Source organism: Medicago sativa, chromosome 7, assembly GCF_051527215.1.
Source record: "Medicago sativa cultivar Bolivia chromosome 7, Bolivia_mono, whole genome shotgun sequence".
In the NCBI taxonomy this organism is placed as follows: domain Eukaryota; kingdom Viridiplantae; phylum Streptophyta; class Magnoliopsida; order Fabales; family Fabaceae; genus Medicago; species Medicago sativa.
In genome coordinates, this window is record NC_140755.1 from 50,585,442 (window position 1) to 50,609,179 (window position 23,738).

Genomic DNA, 23,738 nt, shown 5'->3' on the forward strand with positions numbered 1-23,738 from the left:
AAACTTAGAGACCAAATCACTCGGTTCAACCAAAAAGATGGGGAATCTCTCTATGAGGCGTGGGAGCGTTTCAAAGAAATGCTAAGACTTTGTCCCCACCATGGCCTAGAGAAGTGGCTCATAGTCCACACTTTTTATAATGGCTTGTCTTATACCACTAAGATGTCTGTTGATGCAGCTGCAGGTGGAGCACTTATGAACAAGAACTACACGGAGGCATATGCCTTGATTGAAGACATGGCTCAAAACCATTACTAATGGACCGACGAGAGAGCCATCACTAGTTCTTCACCCTCCAAAAAGGAGGCAGGTATACACGAAGTCTCTAACTACGATCACCTTGCTTCTAAAATTGATACACTAACCGAAAAGCTTGAAAAACTCAATGTTAGTGCTATCAATTCTGCTTCTACTCCTTCTTATGAAATATGTGGTATAACTGGTCATGCTGGTGTTGATTGCCAACTAGGTAGTGCTATTAATGGTGTTGAGCAAATGAACTATGCTCAATACAACCAAGGGATGAGACAAAATCAAAATTTTTATAAAAACCAAAATCCCTATGGACAAATAGCACCACCCGGTTATGCAAACAACCAAAGATTCACTCAGAAATCCAATTTGGAAATTTTGTTGGAAAATTCCATTGCCAACCAAAACAAACAACTTCAAGAACTTAAAAACCAAACCGGATTTCTGAATGATTCTCTTTCCAAACTCAATACCAAGATTGATTCTATTGGTACTCACTCTAAAATGCTTGAATCAAATCGCCCAAATAGCCCAACAAGTGGCTACATCTTCCCAAACACCGGAAGTCTTTCCTGGTCAAACCGAAGCCAATCCCAAAGCCCAAGTTAATGTCATATCTCTTGGGGGTAGTAAGTTAGACGAAACTTTAGCTAAATCTAAAAACACTCGGAAAGAAAATGTCAGGCCTTTAGGTGATAAAGTTGTGATAGAAGAAGCAAAACCACTGGAAGAAAACAAAACTCCATCCCCCTTAAATCCTGATAAGCTTAAACTAGAGGGTAAGTTTGAAAAATTTGTCAACATACTTAGGAAGATTTGCATTAAACTTCCCTTTGCTGAAGCTTTGTCAACATTTTTAAAGGAAATTTTTTAAAAGAAAAGGGCTATAGAGCATAATGAGACAATAGCCTTGGCCAAGGAAACTAGTGCAATTATTCAAGAGGTACCCCCTAAGCTTAGAGATCCAGGTAGCTTTGCCATACCATGTGAAATTGGGAATGAAACCATAAACAAAGCCTTATGTGACTTAGGAGCTAGTGTTAGTTTGCTGCCTTTGTCTCTTCTTAAAAGGATAGGGATAGGAGAGTTGAAACCTACCGAGATGGAATTGAAAATTGCTGATCGTTCTACCATGAAACTTGTAGGATTTGTCGAGGACATACCTGTTAAGATAGAAGGGATATACATCCCAACTGATTTTGTAGTCATTGACATTGAAGAGGACGATGACGTCCTTATAATCCTAGGTAGACCTTTCCTCGCAACTGCAGGAGCTCTAGTTGATGTTAAACTTGGTAGGATTGTCTTTCAAGTGTGTGATAAAATGGTAGGATTTGAGTTGGAAAACGTTATGAAGGGTCCCGCTCTTTACTCTTGTTGCATGCTTAACGATCATGTTGTGAAAGAACGTTTCATAGCGTCATCTACACAATATGATATCTTTGATCCATTCTAAGGACTCGTTCTAACTGTCAAGCTAATGACATTAAAAGAGCGCTTCGTGGGAGGCAACCCACGCATTTAATTGCTTTTGCTTTGTTTTTCTTTGTTTTAAGTTGTTTTGTAAGTAATTGTCCAAGTGTAATTCGAAAAAAAATCAAGAATTGAAAAATTTTGAAGTCCTCCTTACCAGAAGGTTGGCACGGCCCGTGGTGAGGTTGGCACGGCCGTGCCATGGTTTGTGAACAAAAATAGCCATGGAGCCACAGAAAGTTGGCACGGCCCGTGCCAAGGGTGGCACGGCTGTGCCCGATCTCTACACACCCTATAACATAAAAATTTTCTTCCTTCTTCCTCATTCACAAACCACAACCCTCTTTCATCTTTCAAACTTCTCTCTAAACCTCCATAACTTTCAAACCTTCAAACCTTCATATCTCCCTCAAAACTTCACCAATTCACTCAATTCTTTCACCAATCAATCACAAACTTCATTCCAAACACAAACCACCAATCAAAAAACAACTTTAATCCACCCAAACCCATAATTCACCAAAACCCTAAATCTTCCAAAACCTAAACCAAACACCACAAATTCTCAACCAATCTCCATAACTAAACCCATAAACCTTACTTACACATCAACCCCAAACCTAACCCAATCCTTTCCACCAAAAATCTTCCCAAACCCTAAACCTTCAAAACAATTAAAACAAAGGTCAATGGCTTCAAGAAGAAGTGGTAAAGAACCAGCAAGTTCTCAAGGAGGTCCACCCCCAAAGAAGCAAGCACAAGTCAAGAATCATGGAATTAAGTTCAAAGACAACAAACAAAGGGACAGGTATAAAATTCTTACTTTTAAAACCTTACATCCCTCTAAATATCCTGATTCCTATGATTTACAAGTGCTAGGGCTTAGAGATGATGTTTTTAGGTTAATGGGTAGGTTAGGTTGGACTGATATGCTAACACCTATGAGAGGTTATGAGAATTTTACTTATGAATTTTTAAGCTCACTTGTTTTTACCAAAGATAAGTTGAATTTTGATAACCCTAATCATAGAGTTGTTTTCCGGTTATTGAATATTGATTATAATATGTCTCTACAGCACTTTTGCGAAGCCTTAGGTTTTGCCAATGAGGGGTATATTCATGATCATTGGGATGATAGTCTAAAACCGGATAACTATGACCCAGCTGCCTTTTGGAACCGTATCACCGACCTTGATAACTATGTCCCTTGAGCCAACAAAGCTAGCAACATCCACAACCCCGTACTTAGGTACCTTCAGAGGGTCATGGCTTGCACTATTTGGGGTAGAACCGAGCTAGGAAACATTAGAACCGATGAGTTGTTCATGTTATGGGCAATGCTCTACAACCACCCGGTTAACACTTGCTTTTATTTGATTGACTACCTAGACTCTGTAGCTACTAGACCAGCCGGTAGGGGAGACATACTGGTGGGTGGGATCATTACATACATAGCTAGGTGTTTTGGTGTGAGTGAGGATGAAGGGATCAAACCTATTGAGGGAAACAATAAGCTCAATAGGGAAACCCTCATTGCTATGAATTTCATTAAACGACGTCCACCACTCCATTACCAACTCATGCTGAATGTGCCAATCATGTTTTTATTGCCTAACCCACCTCGGACTACCACCGAGGTGGAAGAAAATTGGTTGTATGTTGATGATGTGCAGGTTCTTGAGGAGCAAGAGGTTGATGAAGGAGAAGGTGCTAACTTGCACCATGAGGGAGAACACCATGGCCATGAAGCCGGTGAGCTTAATGAAGACCAAAGATGGACATGGATTCATAATGAGATCGAGAGGATGAGCACCGAGCAACAAAGGCAAGGTGTTGAAATCTCCGGCCTTCGCAATGAAGTTCAAAGGGGCAACCGTGTCAATGATGAAAATAATGAGATGCTCCGTCTGATGATGCAACACCTCCAACTTCAAGGTCCTCCTTACGGACCTCAATAAACAAATGTGAGCTTTCCTCTTCCTCTCTTCCCTTCTTCTTCCTCTTCTTTCCCTAATTCTTCTTCTTCTTCTCTCCCTAATTCTTCTTCTTCTACTCCTTCTTTCTTTCTTCTTCTTCTTCTCTTTTAATTTCTTTTCTTTTTTTTTTGAATCATTGAGGACAATGCTTCCCCTAAGTGTGGGGGGGGGGGGGGGGGGGCTAATAAAGTGTCTAGAGTCGTGGTGTCCAAACTCCCTTGAACTTTATTCTTTTGTTTTGTTTTTATAGCAAGAGGCATGACTAGTAGCTTGTTTTTAATGTAAAATATGGCATAAAAAATTCTGTTTTGTCTCTTCTTTGAAGGTTGTTTCTTGTACATGAAAGTAGTTTCTTGTGTTTCTTATGTTCATGCTATACCCATATCATGTTTTATTGTGAAAAATCTCCAATGAGAAAAGCACCCAGTTGCAATCTTTGAGCAAGTGTATGAATAGGTATTTTAAGGAGCACGTTCTGTCTTTAGTGTTAACTTAGACCCTTTAAAGTCCTAAGAGTAAAACTAGTATAAGTTTGTGTGGGAAATTAATCAAATTGTTCTTAATTGTTATATTCTTCGTAAATTGTTAAAGTTAAATGGGGCGGGAGAATGGCACCAACATGTGGGGGAAAGGACAATCCCTAACTTCCTAATTGTGGTGGTGACTCCCTAATTTGAACTTAAAGTGAAACAAATTCATCAATGCTAGGGGGAAAGGACAATTACATCCAAAAAGACTTCCTACGCGGAGATGAAACAAATAATTTTGCAGCACTGCTTAGGGTGATTTTGAATCTAGGGGGAAAGGACAATTACATCCGAGAAGACTTCCTATGAGGATAGATAGCCCATAAGCATCTGCAGCCCCTTGTGCTTAATTGTTAAATTAATCTAATCTTAACTTAAATTCCCATCACTCTTATATGAAATGAAGAAAGGACTTTTCTCGGTTACTTTAGCATTAAGGATAGAACATGTTCCTCATAATATCTGTCTTATACAGGAGCAAGAAAAGGGTTGGACTGCACACACACACTCACTTGAGACTTGATGTTGGGTAGAATAGGTTCATGAGAAGTATTTGAAATTGTAATTAGTGTACTTGAAGCAAAACCTTTCTTTTGAGACATGTGTTCTTAATATTGCCATGAATAATCTTTTGTTGTTGCTATGTCTGTTGCCTTTTGCTTGAGGACAAGCAAAGATTCAAGTGTGGGGGAGTTTGATGAGTCATAGATTAGTCTAATTTAATGCATTATTTAGTTTAGTTTTATTAAAGATTTAGTTTTATTTTATTGCATTTTATTTCCTTTTAGAATATTTTACTTTAAATTGCTTTTTATTTTATTTTAGGAATGAATATATGGTGGAAGGTGCCTTGGAGCGAAAGAAAGAGGACTGGAGCAAATACAACGCAAGAATACGAAGATACGGGACAAAAATATAATCCCACCAAGTCAGAAGCTTGGCACGGCCAGTGCCAACATGTGGCACGGCCGTGCCACCCCCAGAAGTCTCTTTTGCTGCTTTTACTTCGGGCCCAGGTTACCCTGTTGCAGCTTTACTGTTTTACCCTTTTAGTTGCTTAGTTTCTAAGTCGATTGTAAAGCTATAAATAGAGTAGCTCTCCACCATAAACATTCACCCTTTACTTTGCTTAGAATATTTCTATTTTCAATAAAAGTCTTTATTTCTTTACTTTCTTTCTCGCAATTTTACTTTACTGTTATTTTCTCTCTTCTTCCCCCATGTCTACGATGAACATGAGTGAGTAGACTTCTTCGTCTTAGGATTGTTGGGGAGTCTAAATGACATAATCCTAAACAACCCAAGCTTAAACCCTAATTTCTATGTAACCCTAATTTCTAATCTAGATTCACCGTCTTAACGTGGATTAACAATTATCAGACTGTGGAAGCGAAAGCGGAGGGTTTGATAATCGTTAATCCATCATCCCAAACATCAATTCATAAAGCGAGAGCGGAGTTTTGATGTTGGAACAAGTGAATCTAGACAATAATTGCAAAACAGTGAAATAGTCTTTGCAATTATTGAGACAAAGAGTAGTTTCAATCCTCTATGCATTTTCTAGTAATCAAGTCAGCGAAATAGGCTTGGTTACTAGAAGTAAACTCTCACCGGACTTTCATCGGAAAGGTGAAGGGGCTAAGGGAAACCGGTCTTTAGAAATTAGTGTGTAAACCATGAAATTAGATGTTTAAGTCTTGTCTAGTGAAGGGTTTGTTATTATGACAAACCAATAATCCTAAGGCTTTTTATTAATATTGTTTTTACCTTCAGAAATCAAAACCTCCCTTTTACTAAACTTTATCTCCCTCTAATCATTCATTAAAGGTTAATTAAATTAAAATAACTCCCTAGCGGAACGATACTTTTACTTACTACTATTACTTCGATAGGTCGTGCACTTGCGGTTTGGCCCTATCAATATTCATGAACCAAATGAAGATCATGCAAGGTCTACGTGACTTAAATAAAAGCCTAGTAAAGTACATTGACTAAGATCAATCAAGGAATAAAGGCATTTATTTGATTAAAGTCAAAAAGGGCATCTTCAATGTTCATTCAAGACTATAAACATTTGAAGTACAAAACATTAGGAATATTCCATTAAGAATATCATCCTAGATGTTTTCCATGCTGCACTTCATAAATGTTTCACTATTAGAATGTGATTACATCAAATAAGAGTCTTACAAATCATCCTAAGTGAAACAAAATGAACATTCTGAAATCCCCTGAGTTCAGAAAGTTCGATCCTGCTCCATGCTTTTTCTGACATGAACAGTACATTAGTTGGAAAGTAATAAGCAAATCCAAAAGCAAGATCAAGTCTGATTCTACAAGATTTCGACACATAAGGGAGTTGGTACTGTACAAAGCAAACAAAATCTCCTAAAGCATGGAAGTGAAGTGACAACACCACTTTATGAGATCTTGCACATGTTCCAAGACAGATTTCAAAGAAGATATGACCCTGGAACATTCTGAAGTCGTACAAAGCAAATCTTCAAGTACAACCCAGACATTCATGTGACATTCATCTACAAAAGCCCATATGCATATCTGACCGTTCATCCACATGAACCCAGATGAAGATCATTATGAACACAACAACATTCTGAAGTATTTTCAAGAACACAACAACATTCTGAAGTATTTCAGTTTGCCCAAAATTTCAAGTGAAAGTTGGTGGGTCCTAGGACACGTGGCACAAGACCAGTGGTTTATCTCCAACGGCTACAAAGGCACAAGAACTCTATAAATAGAGATAAAGACCTCAACATAACACACACCTTTGCAAAGCATACAAGAAAACAACATAAGAGTGTTTGAAGCTTTTGCAAAAACATTGATCATCACAAAGATTCCAAGAAGTCTTCAAAAGTGTACATCAATATTTTTCTTATCTTTTTAAAGATAAATCTCTCCCTCCATTCCTCTCCTGTCTGATCTATATCATTCAAACTCCATACAAATTGTAAACAGAAGTCTCATCTAGCTTTAGGGGTACTAAAGTGTTAGTTTGAGCAGAAAGGTGTAAAGTCTAAGTGGCTAAATTAGCAAGAAAGGTGTAAGTCTGCTGAGGCTATGAGAATACAGTTGATGTAATTGTTCAGGTGAACAAGGTTGTAAGGTGCAGGATTTGAGAAGTTATCCCAAGCATCATAGTGGAAAATCTCACAAGTTGTGAGGAGTGGACTAACCCACATTGGGGGGAACCACTATAAATTTCTGTGTGTTCTTCTTTCCTTCTCTTTACTCTTTACTTACAGTAAACCTAACACACACAAACACATTTAATTATTTAAACTGTTTTTATACTAACACTTCAGAACGTTCTGAAGTCTGTCTGTTAACTTAACCATTCCAAGTTTTCGAACTTGAGAATAACTTTTAAGTGGCAGGTTTCATTTTTTAAAGGGTCACAATTCAAACTCTCCCCTTCCTTGTGACTATTTTATCTACTTCAATTGGCATCAGAGCCCGATTCTAAGGGTTTGAACACTTAAACAAGTGTTAGAGAAAAGATTCAGGAAGGAAGTATGTCTAAAGTCAAATACATAGCTGAAGGAGGATCATCTAACAGACCACCACTTTTCGATGGCTCAAACTACTACTTCTGGAAAGGCAAGATGGAACTCTTTCTCAGATCTCAAGATAATGACATGTGGACAGTAATCACAGATGGAGACTTTGTTCCAAAGACCAAAGAAGGAACCATAAAAGAAAAGAGTGCATGGTCAACAGATGAAAAAGCTCAGGTATTATTAAACTCTAAAGCTAGACTCTTTCTATCATGTGCACTACCTATGGAAGAAAGTGAAAGAGTTGATGAATGCAAGAATGCTAAAGAGGTATTGGATACTTTGAGAGTACATCATGAAGATACATCTCATGTAAAAGAAACTAGAATTGACATGTCAGAAAGTTTAAAGTCTTTGAAATGAGTGAGAATGAAACCATGGATGAGATGTATGCCAGAATTACTACAATAGTAAATGAAATGAGATCTCTTGGAAAGGCATATTCCACTCATGAGAGAATCAGAAAAATATTGAGATGTCTTCCAAGTATGTGGAGACCTATGGTCACTGCAATCACTCAGGCTAAAGATTTGAAATCTATGAATCTGAAAGATCTCATTGGTTCACTGAGAGCTGATGAAGTTGTACTTCTAGGAGTCAAACTAGTGAAGAAGGTAAAATCACTTGCTTTGAAAGCCTCTCAGCAAACCTCATCAGTAACTGAAGATGAGGTGCAAGAAACACAAGAAATTGAAGAAGTTCATGAATAAGAAACTGAAGATGAACTGGCACTAATCTCCAAAAGAATACAAAGAATGATGAGGAGAAGAAATCAAATCAGGAAGAAATTTCCCAACACAAACAACAAACCAGATCTGAAGCTGACAAAAGTCAGGTCACCTGTTTTGGATGCAACAAAACTGGACACTACAAAAGTGAATGTCCTGACATTAAAAAGGTGCAAAGAAAGCCACTTTTCAAGAAGAAAGCTATGATCACTTGGGATGACTTGGAAGAAACAGAACCACAAGAAGATGAGGAAGCCAACCTAAGTTTGATGGCTCAAACAGATGACGAGGAAGAGGTAATTGTCTACAAAACTCATCCTTTATATAAAGATCTTGAAAATAAACTTGATAGTCTTTTATATGATTCAAACTTCTTAACTAATAGATGTCAGTCATTAATCAAAGAACTCTCTAATATAAAAATAGAAAAAGAGAAACTTCAAAACAAATATGATGAATCTAGAAAAACCATACAGACTTTGCAAGACTCTCATTTTAAAATGTCTGAACAACAAAAAGAGTTAAACAAGAAGCAAAAGAACATTTATTCCAAACCTTCTGATGTACAAGAAGAAAACACTCTTTTGAAAAAGGAAGTTGAGGAACTAAAAAATGATCTTACATGTTTTATTAAATCTACAGAAACATTTCAAAATATTTTGGGATCACAAAGCAAAAGTGCTGAAAAATTTGGTTTAGGATTCAAAGATCCAAACAAGAATCTCATTAAAAGTGTTGTACCTCAAAAGGCTGAAATGAAATTAAAATGTTCTTACTGTGATAGATTAGGACATGATATTTCTGTATGCTTTCATAAGAATAATTTTATTAGAGAAAATAAAATTAATCTTAGTTCAAAATGTTCTCATCTTAATAGATCTGAAAGTTCACAAAAGGTTGAGAAGGCTAAGATGATGTGTTCCTGCTGTAACAAATCTGATCATACAAGACAGAAGTTTACATTCAGAAAAGATCTCTTAGAAGAACTAACCCTCAAGGACCTAACATTACCTGGGTACCTAAAGTTTTTGTCTTGTCAAATGTAGGTCCCTCCTCAAGGTGCAAGAACAAAGCCATGATACTTGGATAGTGGCTGTTCTAGACACATGACAGGTGACAGGAACTATTTTCTAACCTTTGAAAAGAAGGATGGAGGACTTGTGACATTTGGAAACAATGACAAAGGTAAAATCAGAGGTAAAGGTACTATAGGTAAACTTAACTCTGCTAAGATAGAAAATGTTCAGTATGTAGAAGGTTTAAAACACAATCTACTTAGCATAAGTCAATTGTGTGATAGTGGATTTGAAGTTATATTTAAACCTAACATATGTGAAGTAAGACAAACCTCCTCTAACAAACTTTTATTTTCTGGATCAAGGAAAAAGAACTTATATGTTTTAGATTTAAATGATATGCCAGCTGAATCATGTTTTATTTCTCTTGAAAAAGATAAATGGATTTGGCATAAAAGAGCTGGTCATATAAGTATGAAAACCATTGCTAAACTTTCTCAACTTGATCTAGTTAGAGGTTTGCCAAAGATTAGCTTTGAAAAGGACAAGATTTGTGAAGCTTGTGTTAAAGGAAAACAAGTCAAAAGTAGTTTCAATACAATTGAATTTATTTCAACTCAGAAACCTTTAGAGCTTTTTCACATTGATCTCTTTGGTCCAGTTCAAACTGCAAGTCTAACTGGAAAAAGATATGGTTTTGTATTGTTGATGACTTTTCTAGATTTACATGGGTTCTATTTTTAAAACATAAAGATGAATCTTTTGAAGTATTTCAAAACTTTTGTAAAAGAGTTCAAAATGAAAAGAGTTCAAATATCATAACAGTAAGGAGTGACCATGGAGGTGAATTTGAAAATTGATAGAGCCAAACCGCAAGTGCACGGCCTATCGAAGTAATAGTAGTAAGAAAGAGTATCGTTCCGCTAGGGAGTTGTGAATTCAATTAACTTTTAGAGAATGATTAGAAGAGAAGAAAGCTTATAAAAAGGGGGGTTAATTGCTGAAAGTAAATAACAATAATAATAAAAGAGCCTTGGGATTATTGGTTTGTCATAACAACAAACCCTTCACTAGACAAGACTTAAACATCTAATTTTATGGTTTACACACTAATTTCTAAAGACCGGTTTCCCTTAGCCCCTCACCTTTCCGATGAAAGTCCGATGAGAGTTTACTTCTAGTAACCAAGCCTATTTCACTGACATGATTACTAGAAGATGCATAGAGGATTGAAACTACTCTTTGTCTCAATAATTGCAAAGACTATTTCACTGTTTTGCAATTATTGTCTAGATTCACTTGTTCCAACATCAAGACTCCGCTCTCGCTTTATGAATTGACGTTTGGGATGACGGATTAACGATTATCAAACCCTCCGCTTTCGCTTCCACAGTTTGATAATTGTTAATCCATGTTAAGACGGTGAATCTAGATTAGAAATTAGGGTTACATAGAAATTAGGGTTTAGGCTTGTTTTGTTTAGGATTGAGTCATTAGACTCCCCAATAATCCTAAGACGAAGAAGTCTACTCACTAACGTTCATTGTAGACACGGGGGAAGAAGAGAGAAAACAGTAATATAAAAGAGCAATAATATAAAAGTGAACTTTTATTCCAAGAACAAAAGATGAATGTTTATGATGGAGTGCTACTCTATTTATAGCTTTACAATTGACTTAAAATCTAAGCAACTAAAAGGGTAAAACAGTAAAGCTGCAACAGGGTAACTTGGGCCCGAAGAAAAAGCAGCAAAAGAGGGTTCTGGATCGGGCACGGCCGTGCCACATGTTGGCACGGGCCGTGCCAAGCTTCTGGTAAGGGGGAAATGTATTTTTGCCCTGTATCTTCGTATTCTTGCGCTGTATTTGCTCTAGTCCTCTTTCTTTCGCTCCAAGGCACCTTCCACCATATATTCATTCCTAAAATAAAACAAAAGACAATTTGAAGTAAAATATTCTAATATAAAATAAAATGCAATAAAACTAAATCAAATCTAAAATAAAACTAAACTAAATCAGGCAATAAATATGACTATCTATGACTCATCAAAAATGCATCCTTCAAAACATTCTTTGATGAAAATGGTATTAAATATAATTTCTCTTGTGCAAGAACTCCACAACAAAATGGAGTTGTAGAAAGAAAAAAGTAGAACTTTACAAGAAATGGCTAGAACAATGTTAAATGAATCAAATGTTGAAGATTATTTTTGGGCAGAAGTTATAAACACATCTTGTTACATTTTGAATAGAGTTTCAATAAGAAAGGTTCTTAATAAAACCTCATACGAACTCTGGAAAAATATCATACCTAGCGTATCTTATTTTCACATATTTGGCTGCTATTGTTACATTCTGAACAATAAAGAAAAATTGGGTAAGTTTGATCCTAAATCTGATAAAGCTATCTTTTTAGGATACTCTACAACTTCTAAAGGTTATAGAGTGTACAATCTAAAAACCCAGACAGTTGAAATTAGTATACATGTCATATTTGATGAATATGATGAACATTCTCAACTTTAAGAAAGTGAAGATTCTGAAGTACCAACACTTCAGAATGTTACATGTAACGCCCTCCTTTTATTTAATTATTTTTATTAAGTTAGAATCTATTTATGTGATTTATTTATATATATGAGTTGTTAGTATTTTATTATGTGACATTATTCTATTATTTATTAGAATATGAGAATTATTAGTGTAAGTAGAATTGGAGATTAGAATAGAAAGAAGAATAAGTTATTGGGCCTAAATAGATTTAGGAAGAGTGATTAGTATTATAAATAAGGAAGCTTAGGTTAGAAAGAGTTTTTACGTTAAACCGCTTTTTGGAAAAAGAGGAGAAAGAGGATAACTCAGAGAGAGAGAATCCTAGGAACGAAGAACGCTGCTTTTGATTTTAGAAAAACAATCTAAGGTAAGGGTGAGATTATCTTTCACTAATATTAGGTCTGTGAATCATTAGATTGCATCTAACATGTTTTAGGATGAGTTTGTAAGGGGGGAGTTTTGTTCATCGTAAGGGTGTTTTATCTTGGTTTTCCGGGTGTCAAACATTGATTACGTTTGAACCGTTTCAACCTTTGATATCTTATTTTTTCTTGGGAAGGGAAAAAATAAGCAAAACCCTTGAGAATCGAGGTCCGGGAGTTGTTTTCGCTACGGGAAGGTGTTAGGCATCCATAACGACTATAGTATCCTATAGGAACCGTCTTTACTTTCTACGCGCGCGCTTTATTTTTAAATGCTATTTGAAAAGTGATATTTACACCTAAGAGTTTACTAAGTGAAGAATTGGAGGGAGAAGAAGATGTTTGAGTTTTTATTTTATTTGAATTGAAGGAATTTTGATTCCTTGCCTACGTACCCTTTTAAGGGATCAAATCCACCGTAGTTCTCTTCCAAAAATGTTTTTGTTTTTGTTGGTTGATTTTAAGTTTGAAAATGGGATTTTGAAGAATAGAAAGAGGCCTCAAGGGCATGAGATTGTGAAAAGAGTGAGGTGGGATTAGTTATTTCGCAAAAAGGTCTAAGTATGATTAGAATTCATTAAGATTTTGTTTAAGAAAATGAAAGGAAAATCAATGGGATTTTGATCCCAAAGTTTATTTAGAAAATCATTTGAGTGATGTTGTTTATATTTTTTGGAAAAGAGAATTTTTCTAAGTATCGCGTCTCCTAAGCATACATCTAAACATACATTCTCTATCTAAAATATCCATGTGATGTGTGTGCATGTGTCGGTGCTTGTGTCGGCGTACATCATTAGAGTCCATTGTCCTTTACAGCATGCCCTAGTTACATGCTATGGTCTTGCAAGAATTTAAAAGCATAAAGTAAAATACAAGAATTCCTAGGTGTTACATTCTAATTTTTGCATGAATTTTAAAGTGCATGAAAATAAAGACCAAGAATATAAGATAGGGAATGAGATGCTTATGGAATGCATGAAACATGAAATGAAAGGGTTAGTAGCACAAGACATAATAGGCTAGAAATTATAAGCAAAAGAATCACTAAAAAACTTGACAAAAAGTAATAAGACTCCTAACCTAAAAGTAGCAAAGTATACCTAAAATTTACCATAACATCAAGGCAAGTATATGACTTGTAATCCTCACATCATGTCAATTTTCTAAAGGTTTTATTACAATTAGTGATGTGAGGATCATAAGAACATATTCAAGTCAAGGACCATGACATGTTTTAGATATATTTGACACTTTAAATTCACAAACAAACATTAAGTTGCCTTGTAAAGCAAGTAATTAGCCACACATATTCACATACAGCAAGAAACACATCCAAACAGTGGCCAATCCATCACCAATTCACACATCACAATTTACAAACATGTATCAAAAAAATGGAATCAAAGTCATGCACATTTTCACAAGTTTTAACATAAAATCCAAGAACTAAACAAGAAAATGTATCAATGTTTTTATAAAGTTTTTTCAGTGCAAAACCACCATAAGAACATCACAAAAATATCAAGAAATTTCTATAAATTTTTAGAGAATTTTCTAAAATATTCTAAGCATGTCAGGGGTGCAGTTATCAAAAGGTAGTGTAAGAATAGCAAGAAATCAAAGGAAAAAACAGAAGCTGCGCAGGAGAAGGCCCAAACCCAAACCCAAAGGATCCAGAAGGCACAGAGAGCTTCAGGGACCGTTGGATTGATCCAGATGGATCAACCCTAGATCCAACAGTCAGGGTGCAAAGGGGAAAGAACCAGTTGAACCAGACCGGTTCAAGGGCTTATATAAATGCCTGGAGACCAGTTTATTTCATTCTTCACCTCTCTTTCTCTCTCTTCTCTCATTCTAGTGAGAGAAGCTCTCGCTTCTCTCTTCCCTTGCTCATCTCTCCACCGCCGGTTTCTGGAATGAAACGGCTGGAGATGATGAAGATTCATCGGAATCTTCATTGTCACCGCCGTGAATTCCAGATTCCGGCAAGACTTACACTACTCCGATTTGTATGGATCTAAACCCTAACTTGTTCTATTTTCCATGCTAATTATGAATCTGAACTTAGTTTTGCAAAACGAACGGTGAATCTTTGTAGATCTAAGTTTGAAGCTACGGTCTCAACGTTTCAAAAAAAATTTCAGAACATCTTCAAATGAAACCCTAATCTGAAATATTTTCTATGCTGATTTTGAATATGTGCTTGGATTTACAAAATAAACGGTGAATCTTCGTGGATTCGTATTTTAGGGTTTCAGTTTCAAACTTTTTCGAATCTTTTTCAAAGTTCTTTCGAAGAAAAGTATTTCTAATTCATCGATCTACTATGATTCACCGTTTATTTGTGTTATAGACCTTCGTTGAGCTTTTTTGCGATGAAAAACGAAGAAGTTTTGTGGTTACCTGAGTTGAGATGGAGATTCGAACAAAGATCCTTAAGAAAGCTTTCTGGTAAGTTGAAAACCGAAAATAAATCGGTGTTCTTCTCTTCTTCTTCTCCACTGGTTCGAAACCTGCTTCGATTCTTCTTCTTCTCTTCTTCAATCTTCTTCTTGTGATCGCCTTGAGCTTGAATTGCAAGAATATAGTTCGATGATGATGATTCTTTGATGAATCTCTGAGAACTATTACGAAATTCACTCCAATTTTGGTCCAATTGGTGATTCTGGACACTTAGGGTTTGATGAATTGGGGATGAATTTCTGGAGAATTGTTGTGTTTGATCGTAACTGTCAAGAGAGAGAAAAGTGTGATTGTTTCTGTGACTGTGATGATGTGTTCAATTCTGACTGGGATTGTGATGATTGGATCCTTTTATAGCTTGACATGTGTATTTGATAGCCAATGGGTGCTTGCCACGTTGAATTGGACACTGGACTTGACTTTGGACCATTCTGCAAATGATAAAATTAAAAGGACTATTTTGCAATTAAGTGAAAGGACTAAAAAATGAAGACTTGCATAAAATTTGAGGGCTGAAATGAAAAGGGATCATTCTGTAATTTTAGAAAAAGGACTAAAAAACAAGTTTTAAACAATAAGGACCTGAATGCAATTTTCATAATTTCGAAGGACTAATATGCAAAAAGGACTAAAAAGTAAAATTAAAAATGAATTAAAATTGGTAATTGAAAAAAAAACTTAAAGTGAAACAAAAATAAAAAACACAAAAAGGACTAAAATGAACCAACTACTTAAATGAGGTACTTCAAAAAAACCTCTCTCTGTCAAAATTTCGCGTGAAATGACCAAAATGCCCCCTAGGGACTGAAACGACTCAAAACGACTCAAATGCAATTTTATACTGGTTTTTTAACAGGGAATTAAATCAAGAATTTATACAATCAAATTAAAAGACTCAGAGACAATTTCTAGGGATTAAAAGGAGTTTTAACACAGGGAATGACTAAAATGCCCCTAGGGGCTAAACTGACTCAAAATGACTTAGATGCAATCTTTGAAATGGATTTTGACATGGAGTTAAATAAAAACTCATTCAAACCAATTGAAAGGACTCAGGGACAACTCTTCAAAGATTGAAAGAAATTCTAACATAGGAAATGACTAAAATGCCCCTAGGGGCTAAACTGACTCAAAATGACTTCAAATGTAATTTTTTGAAATGGATTTTAACATGAGAGTGAAACAAGGACTTATACAAATCAAATGAAAAGACACAAACAATTTTCAAGGACTAAAATGAATTTGAATGCAGGAAATGACTAAAATACCCTTTTTCATGAATTTTGCAAATAACATTGAAATAAGATGCAGAGGAAGGTGCAATTGATCAAGGAAAAATTCAAATGACTTGAAATGCAAGAAAAGAAGAATTGAGCTAGTATTTTTTGGTCCAAAATTAGGGTATAACAAAGGGTTGTGTACTCATGTGGGTAGTAAAGAGCTGTTAATTTTTGTTGTTTTCTTATTCCTTTCATGAATCTATAATTAAATTTGTGTCCTTTTATGTTGATGTAATTATTTGTTGATTTATGTTTCTGAAATTGTGATGATTTCATGTTAAATTTATATTCTCATATGTTGATTTGATTATATGTTTTGTTTTACTGTTATTTTGATCGATCAAGAATGATCTACTTTTGATTGAATAGTTGTTTCTGTTTTGTTCATGGATTGATGCGTTTCATACATGCTTATATGCGATTTGTACATGATTTGGTACTCTCTTCATCAAATTAATTTTCGATGACTCTTTTGCTTCTTGTTCCGAAACTACATTAAGATTGGACTGTTTTTTTGTAATCGTATATACATGTATACCTTCTTCATGCCAACTCTTTAGTGATTGAGATTTTGAAACTTCTAATAATGATCAAGTTACCCTTGTAAGTTATCGAAGCTTGCTTTAAGATAAGTCTTCCCAAAACATTTTTCTTTTCTTTTCTTTAGAAACTTATTTGTGACTTTGGTTTATCAGTAATTGCCCTTAAACATGCTCCAAAGTGAAGTCAATTGATGATGTGTAAATAATAGAATATTTGATGACGTGTGATTTAAAGATGTGTTATTTGGAGATGTGTGATTCAAAAATGTGTTATATAAATATGTGCTTTTTTTTAGTTGTGTGGTTTAAAGATGTCTTATATAAAGATGTGATATTTGAAGATGTGTGATTTAAAGATGTTGTTGATTATCATTTGATGCTGTTGTACTATGATGCTGATATGAAATGAATTATTTATATGCTGCATATACTGCTGAGTCTTATTTAAGATGTAAGTGTCGGTCTAAGTCAAGGAGTTATAAGATGTTCATGAAGTTCTAAGACGTAAGATGTTGAGTCCATGCATACTCATTCAAGTTGAGGGCTTGATGCCCTGGAGCTTTTGCTCAATTACGTTGGGGGCTTGATGCCCTGGAGCCTTTTTACACTCAATTACGTTGAGGGCTTGATGCCCTGGATTGGTACCACATGCATTTGCATATCAAGATGATATAAGATGATTTTTAGAAGTTGAAGTTGCATAGTCGAGTCGAGTTGTTAAGAGGTTAAGATGTCGAGTTGTTAAGAGGTTAAGATGTCAAGTTGTTAAGATTGATTTATAAGTTGAATACGAAGTTGATGTTGATGTTTGATTATGAAGCTGACCATGAATTTGATTATGAAGTTGTTATGATAATGCTATGTTTGATAATGCTATGATGTTTATGATTAATATTTGACGATATGTGATGATGTTTGTGATTAATATATGTGATGATGTTTGTGATTATTATTTGATGATGTATGATGATGTTTATGATTAGTAACTGGTGTTATATGATGATGTTTATGTCCATGATTAACATGATATATGATGCTATGATTAAGATGATATAAGATGAAGTATATGACTAATGTAGGATATTAATGATGCTAGTTAATGAAGTTTAAGATACGTTAATGATATTTAAGTTGTTAAATGTAATTTATGATTTATAAGCTTGATATTATTGTTTGAGAAATCTCACCCCTTTTGCTTGAAAATGTTGCTCTTCGTATGGGTAACTTGCTGGTAATCAAGATTAGCTGCGGTCGTGGGTAACTATCTCTCACTGTGTCCTTAGGTGCTCTGATACGTAACGGGATGGGGATTTTGATACTATTTTCTGTTCCTTTACGTATTGCCTTTTTGAAGTTTAAGAATTATTATTGAACTAAGAATTTATGAGATCATTTAAGATGAGGCCTGCGTGCCAAGACTATTTTATATGTTGAATTAATTCCGCTGCGAGATATTAAATAATTTGTTGATTGAATTTGAAGGATAAATATTTATTTATTCCATTTATGATTTTTAAGAAATGTGACATTCCGTTTTGTGAAGAAAAACTCTGATTTATTAAGAAATTTTTATATTGGGAAAACGGGGTGTTACATTACAAACCAAAATACTGTAAGTATAGTAGAGAAAGAAGACGATCAAAATGATCAAGATTCAAAACTCCAAATTCCACCTAGAAGTTGGAGAATGGTAGGAGATCATCCTGCAGATCAAATCATTGGAAGCATAACTGCTGGTGTTAGAACAAGATTGTCCTTTCAAGGAAACAACATGGCAATGATTTCTCAAATGGAACCTAAATCAATCAATAAAGCTATAGTTGATGACTCATGGATTGAAGCTATGAAAGATGAACTTTCTCAGTTTGAAAGAAACAAAGTTTGGAATCTAGTTCCAAATAATCAAAGTAAAACCATCATAGGAACAAGATGGGTTTTCAGAAACAAGCTTGATGAAGATGACAAAGTTATCAGCAACAAAGCAAGGTTAGTTGCCCAAGGCTACAACCAACAAGAAGGCATTGACTATGATGAGACCTTTGCAGCAGTAGCAAGGTTAGAAGCTATCAGAATACTTCTTGCATATGCTGCACATAAAAGCATTAAACTTTTTCAAATGGATGTGAAAAGTGCAATTTTAAATGGTTTTCTAAATGAGGAAGTATATGTGAGTCAACCTCCTGGATTCATAAATGAAGAAAAACCAAATCATGTTTTTAAACTAACTAAAGCACTTTATGGTCTTAAACAAGCTCCTAGAGCTTGGTATGACAGACTTAGCACGTTTTTAATTGAAAATGGTTTTTCAAGAGGAAAAATAGATACCACACTTTTTAGAAAAACTCATCACTCAGACTTACTTATTGTCCAAGTTTATGTAGAAGATATCATTTTTGGTGGAACCAAAAAAAAAATGTGTGAAGATTTCTCCAACCTCGTGCAAAGTGAATTTGAGATGAGCATGTGATGGGTGAACTTGGTTTTTTCCTTGGTCTACAAATCAAACAAGATCCAAATGGAATTTTCATAAGTCAAGAAAAGTATGTTAAAGAGATTCTTAAAAATTACAAAATGAATGAGGCAAAAATCATGGTCACTGTAACGCCCTACTTTTATTATTTATTATTTTATTGAGATTAGATGTCTTTTTATAATTTAGTCGATTTATTTTGATGAGTGAAATTTTATGTTATATGTTGGTATTTACTAGTATAATATATGTGTATCTGGTGTAGAAATATATTTGTTATTTTGTGTGGAAATATATATGTTATTTGGTGTAGAAATATATTTGTTATTTGGTGTAGAGATATATTTGTTATTTGGTGTATTATTATTATTAAGTTGGGGAGAGATATATTTAATTTAGAAATAAATAAGATTATGAGGAGAAGAGTAGTTTTGAGGTGTAAGAGAAATTAAGGTTTTAATATTAAAGAGTCAATAAGAGGTAGAAGTTAGAAAACATAACGCGTACAAGAGTTTTGGGAGAAAAGGAGAAAGAGGAGAAAGAGGAGAGAGAACCCTAGGAACGAAGAACACTGCTTTTGATTTCAAAAAAACAATCTAAGGTAAGGGTGGGATTCATATTCTCTAATCTTAAGTATGTTTTTTTGAAATTGGGTTTGACAGAAGTTGTAGGTTGTGAGTTTTGGGGATTAGGATTAATCTTATGTTGTTGTTCATAGCTTTGTTGTTTGAGAAATTAGGTCTTTGAATTATGAATTTAATTGTTGAAAGTGCATGAATTTCCCATGAATTGCTGTGTTGAATTGATGTTCAGGTCTTAGAATGATCATATGCAATGTTCCCTATCAAATTTGGGGTTTGGGTGATTGAAAATTGGGTTTTTGGGGTGAAAAATGGTGTAAAAATAGTAATAGCCTGTGCCAAATCGTGCTCCGATTTTGTCAAATCGTGCTCCGATTATTTACGAATGAAAATGCTAATTTTGACCCAGAAAATCCTGCTTCGATTTTCCAAATCGTACTCCGATTTGACAGCATCCCCTGTTTCGCGTTCTTGCGTCTTTTTCACCCATTTCTGTTCCGAACTGGCTTTTGGTGTAAACATGAAAGTTGTAGATAATTGAGTTAGCTTTCTAGATGCTTTGGTTTGGCTTGAAAATGAATTTTTAGATCTTAAGATATGATGAAAATACTCTAAGGAGGTCTTAGTGAAATTTTATGAAAACTAACCTAAAACTTATGGATTGTCTTCAAACTTCAAAGCTTGAGTACTATGAGTTTAATTAAGATGTTTATAAGTATTTAATATATGTTGTGATGAATCTAACTTGGTTTGATATGTAAGTAATTGATTAATGTATATGTTGTTGGAACAAAATGTGTTTAACAATAAACCTAAGAGTTTTGATGATAACAAGGTATTAAAAATTGTAAATTGGACTAGCTAATATCTGTTCAAGTGTACATGACCATAATTTAATTTTTACATCATTAATTGGTTCTGAATGAGAAAATAAAGAGGAAAAGAAATCAACCAAATTGAAGCTTAGGCGCTCCTGAAGGCAAAGTGTTCCTGAAGAGAAAAAGCGCTCCTGAAGTCAAGCTGCTCCTGAAGAGAGTAAAGTGCTCCTGAAGACTAAAGCGCTCCTGACGGAATAGTGCTCCTGAAGATTAGTGCTCCTGAAGATTAGAGGACCAAAAGCGCCACGTCATCATCAGAAGCTGCCTCATCAGAAGCCATTTCACCAAGAAGCTGAAGATCAACTGAATTTGTGAAATTCAAGGATTCAAGAGTTGTTTCACTCGAAATTCATCAAAGGACAGTAGAAGATTAGTGGAACTTTTGCAACGGTCATTTCAAAGGTGTTTGAAGGCATGTGTTTGCAATTTGGACGAAAGCGTTGACATTGTACTTTTGTACGAACTATACAACCACCTTCTCCACTACTCTGTTTTGTGCCACGCTACAAGACAAGAAAACAGCTCCAGAATACGGCTTCGCCTGCAAAGATGTTCCTTTGGATAAGGAATGGATTTCAAAGTTGTTCTTCATAGGAAAACAACCAAATCAGGCAAAAGATCATTGGTGAAAGATCAAGCTTCAACAACGACTCTTTGATGTGCTGGCAATTTCACAACGTCTCTTTCACACCTCTATATAAAGGAGTGAAGACTTAGGGATTTGGCAATACTGAACGAAAGACTCACAACATTTTTACAACTGCCAAACCTCTGCTGAAATTGTTCTGCATTCACTTAGAATTTCTGTTTCTCAAGTTCTTATCTTAGAAATTCTTAAAGTTATTGAGTCTGTATCTGATTTGTATTGTGAGCACCTCTTATTGTATATCAAGTGTTCAACCCCAAACAATTTTCTGTGTAATTTTGTTTGTCTAGAAGTCTCTTGCAGTTGTGCTTGAGCATAGAAGTCTCTTGATTGTGTTCTTGAGCATAGGAAGACTCTTGCGAAGTGTGCTTGAGCAAAGGAAGTCTCTTGCTGTGTGATTGAGAAATTGTAATCAGATATTACATTATAGTGAAATCTCCTTGGAAGTGCAAGGGGGACTGGACTACTTCCGGATTGTGGAAGGAACCATTATAATTGCTTTGTGTCGTTCTTCTTCTCTCTCTCTCTGTTTTATTCCGCTGCATTTAGATTCTGATTATCACTTCAGAAGCTGTCTCACTTAGCTTCTATCCAGTGTGTTCAGTTTTTAGGAGAAAACAAGAATTTTCTAAAACACAATTCAACCCCCTCTTCTTGTGTTTTTCTCACCTTCAATTGGTATCAGAGCTTTGGTCTGTTGTTTAACACTTAACCGTGCAACAGTAAAAGATCTGAGAAAAACATGTCTGGTGAATCTTCTACTCCTGGTCAAACTAGCTATAATAATGTCTCACATGATTATAGTGATAGTAAGAAATCCAGTGTTGGAAAGATTCCAAAGTTCAACGGAGATGCTGAAGAATTTTCTTGGTGGAAAACCAACTTTTATAGTTATATCATGAGCTTAGACGAAGAACTATGGGATATACTAGAAGAAGGAGTTGGTGACTTGGTTCTTGATGAAGAAGGAGCTGCTGTGGATAGAAAGAAACATACTTCGAAGTTGAGGAAACTCTACAAGAAGCATCATATTATCAGAGGAGCTCTTGTCAGTTCTCTCAAAGATCTTGTTAGTTCTCTCAAAGTTCATAAGTTAAGTCTTAATGAACATGAGTCTACTAAGAAGAGTAAATCAATAGTTCTTCCATCCAAAGGCAAGTCATCAAAAGCTCTTAAAGTGGTTGAATCTGAAGAGGAAGAACAATCAAGTTCAGATTCTGAACCAGATGCTGCTGAAATGGCCATGCTCTCCAACAGACTACAGTATCTGGCCAAGAAGAACATAAAGTTTCTAGCCAGAAGGAGCAACTCCAGAAGCTCAAGGAAAGAAGATAAAAAGGGATGCTTCAATTGTAAAAAGCCTGGACACTTCATTGCTGATTACCCTGATCTTCAGAAGGAAAAGTCAAAGGACAAGTCAAAGAAGTCAACATTCAAACCAAGCAAATTCAAGAAACAGATTAAGCAGAGTTTAATGGCAACCTGGGATGATTTAGGAAGTGAATCTGGATCTGATAAAGAGGAAGTTGATGAAGATGGAAAGGTAGCTGTTGGGTTAGTTGCTACAGCAACTTCAGAAGCAGGATCAGATTCAGAATCAGAAGATGAAAATGAGGTATATTCTAAAATTCCCAGAGATGAACTTGTTGAGTCACTTAAAGAACTTCTTACACATTTTGAAGTAAGAACCAATGAGTTGAAGGATTTAAAAGAAAAATATGCTGATTTGGTAAAACAGCAAAAATCAACTCTATTGATCTGAAAGCTTCTGAACAAGGACTTAGGGGTTTTGACTTCATGTGTAAAACTTATGAAGATCAGCTCAGGTTCTTATGTCAGAAGCTACAGGAAAAGTGTAATGAAAAACCTTTAAGCAACCATGAAATTGCTTTTGAAGATTTTATCATATCTGGCATTGACAGAAGTAGAATGGCTTCTATGATTTATAGCATTTACAGAAACAAAGGAAAAGGGATTGGTTTTTCAGGAGGGAAACCTAATGAAATCAGTCTCAAAGCATGTTGTGAATGCATCATGGAAGGTCTGAAAACAGTTTTTGTACCTGAAGGTGCTGAGTTGGAAACTGTGGTTTAATCAGAACCTGAGACTTCTAGATCTAAGGCTAAGATTACTTCAAAGCCAAAGAACTTTAAGCCAAAGGCTATGATCAAATCTGATTTCAAGACTTCAAAGACCAGGATCCTGAAAAGATCAGAACCTGTTCCTCGGAGTCTGGTGAAACCAAAATCTGAGGTTCTGAAGTCTAAGTCTCAGAAGAAGACAGTTACTGCTTCTGAAGTACCAAAACCTAAGGTGATGGTTAATCAGAAGCAATCCAACTCACAACACAA

General features: G+C 35.3%; 1 non-coding gene and 1 pseudogene across 1 annotated transcript; one reads left to right on the forward strand and one right to left on the reverse strand.

Annotated features, from left to right (window-relative positions):
• On the reverse strand, positions 1-107 carry LOC146906509 (small nucleolar RNA R71). Its single transcript, XR_015020752.1, has one exon. It is a non-coding gene; the product is annotated as a small nucleolar RNA R71 (small nucleolar RNA).
• A 7,660-nt stretch (positions 108-7,767) lies between these two features.
• LOC146906510 (uncharacterized) lies at positions 7,768-9,941 on the forward strand (annotated as a pseudogene).
• The last annotated feature ends 13,797 nt before the right edge of the window (positions 9,942-23,738 follow it).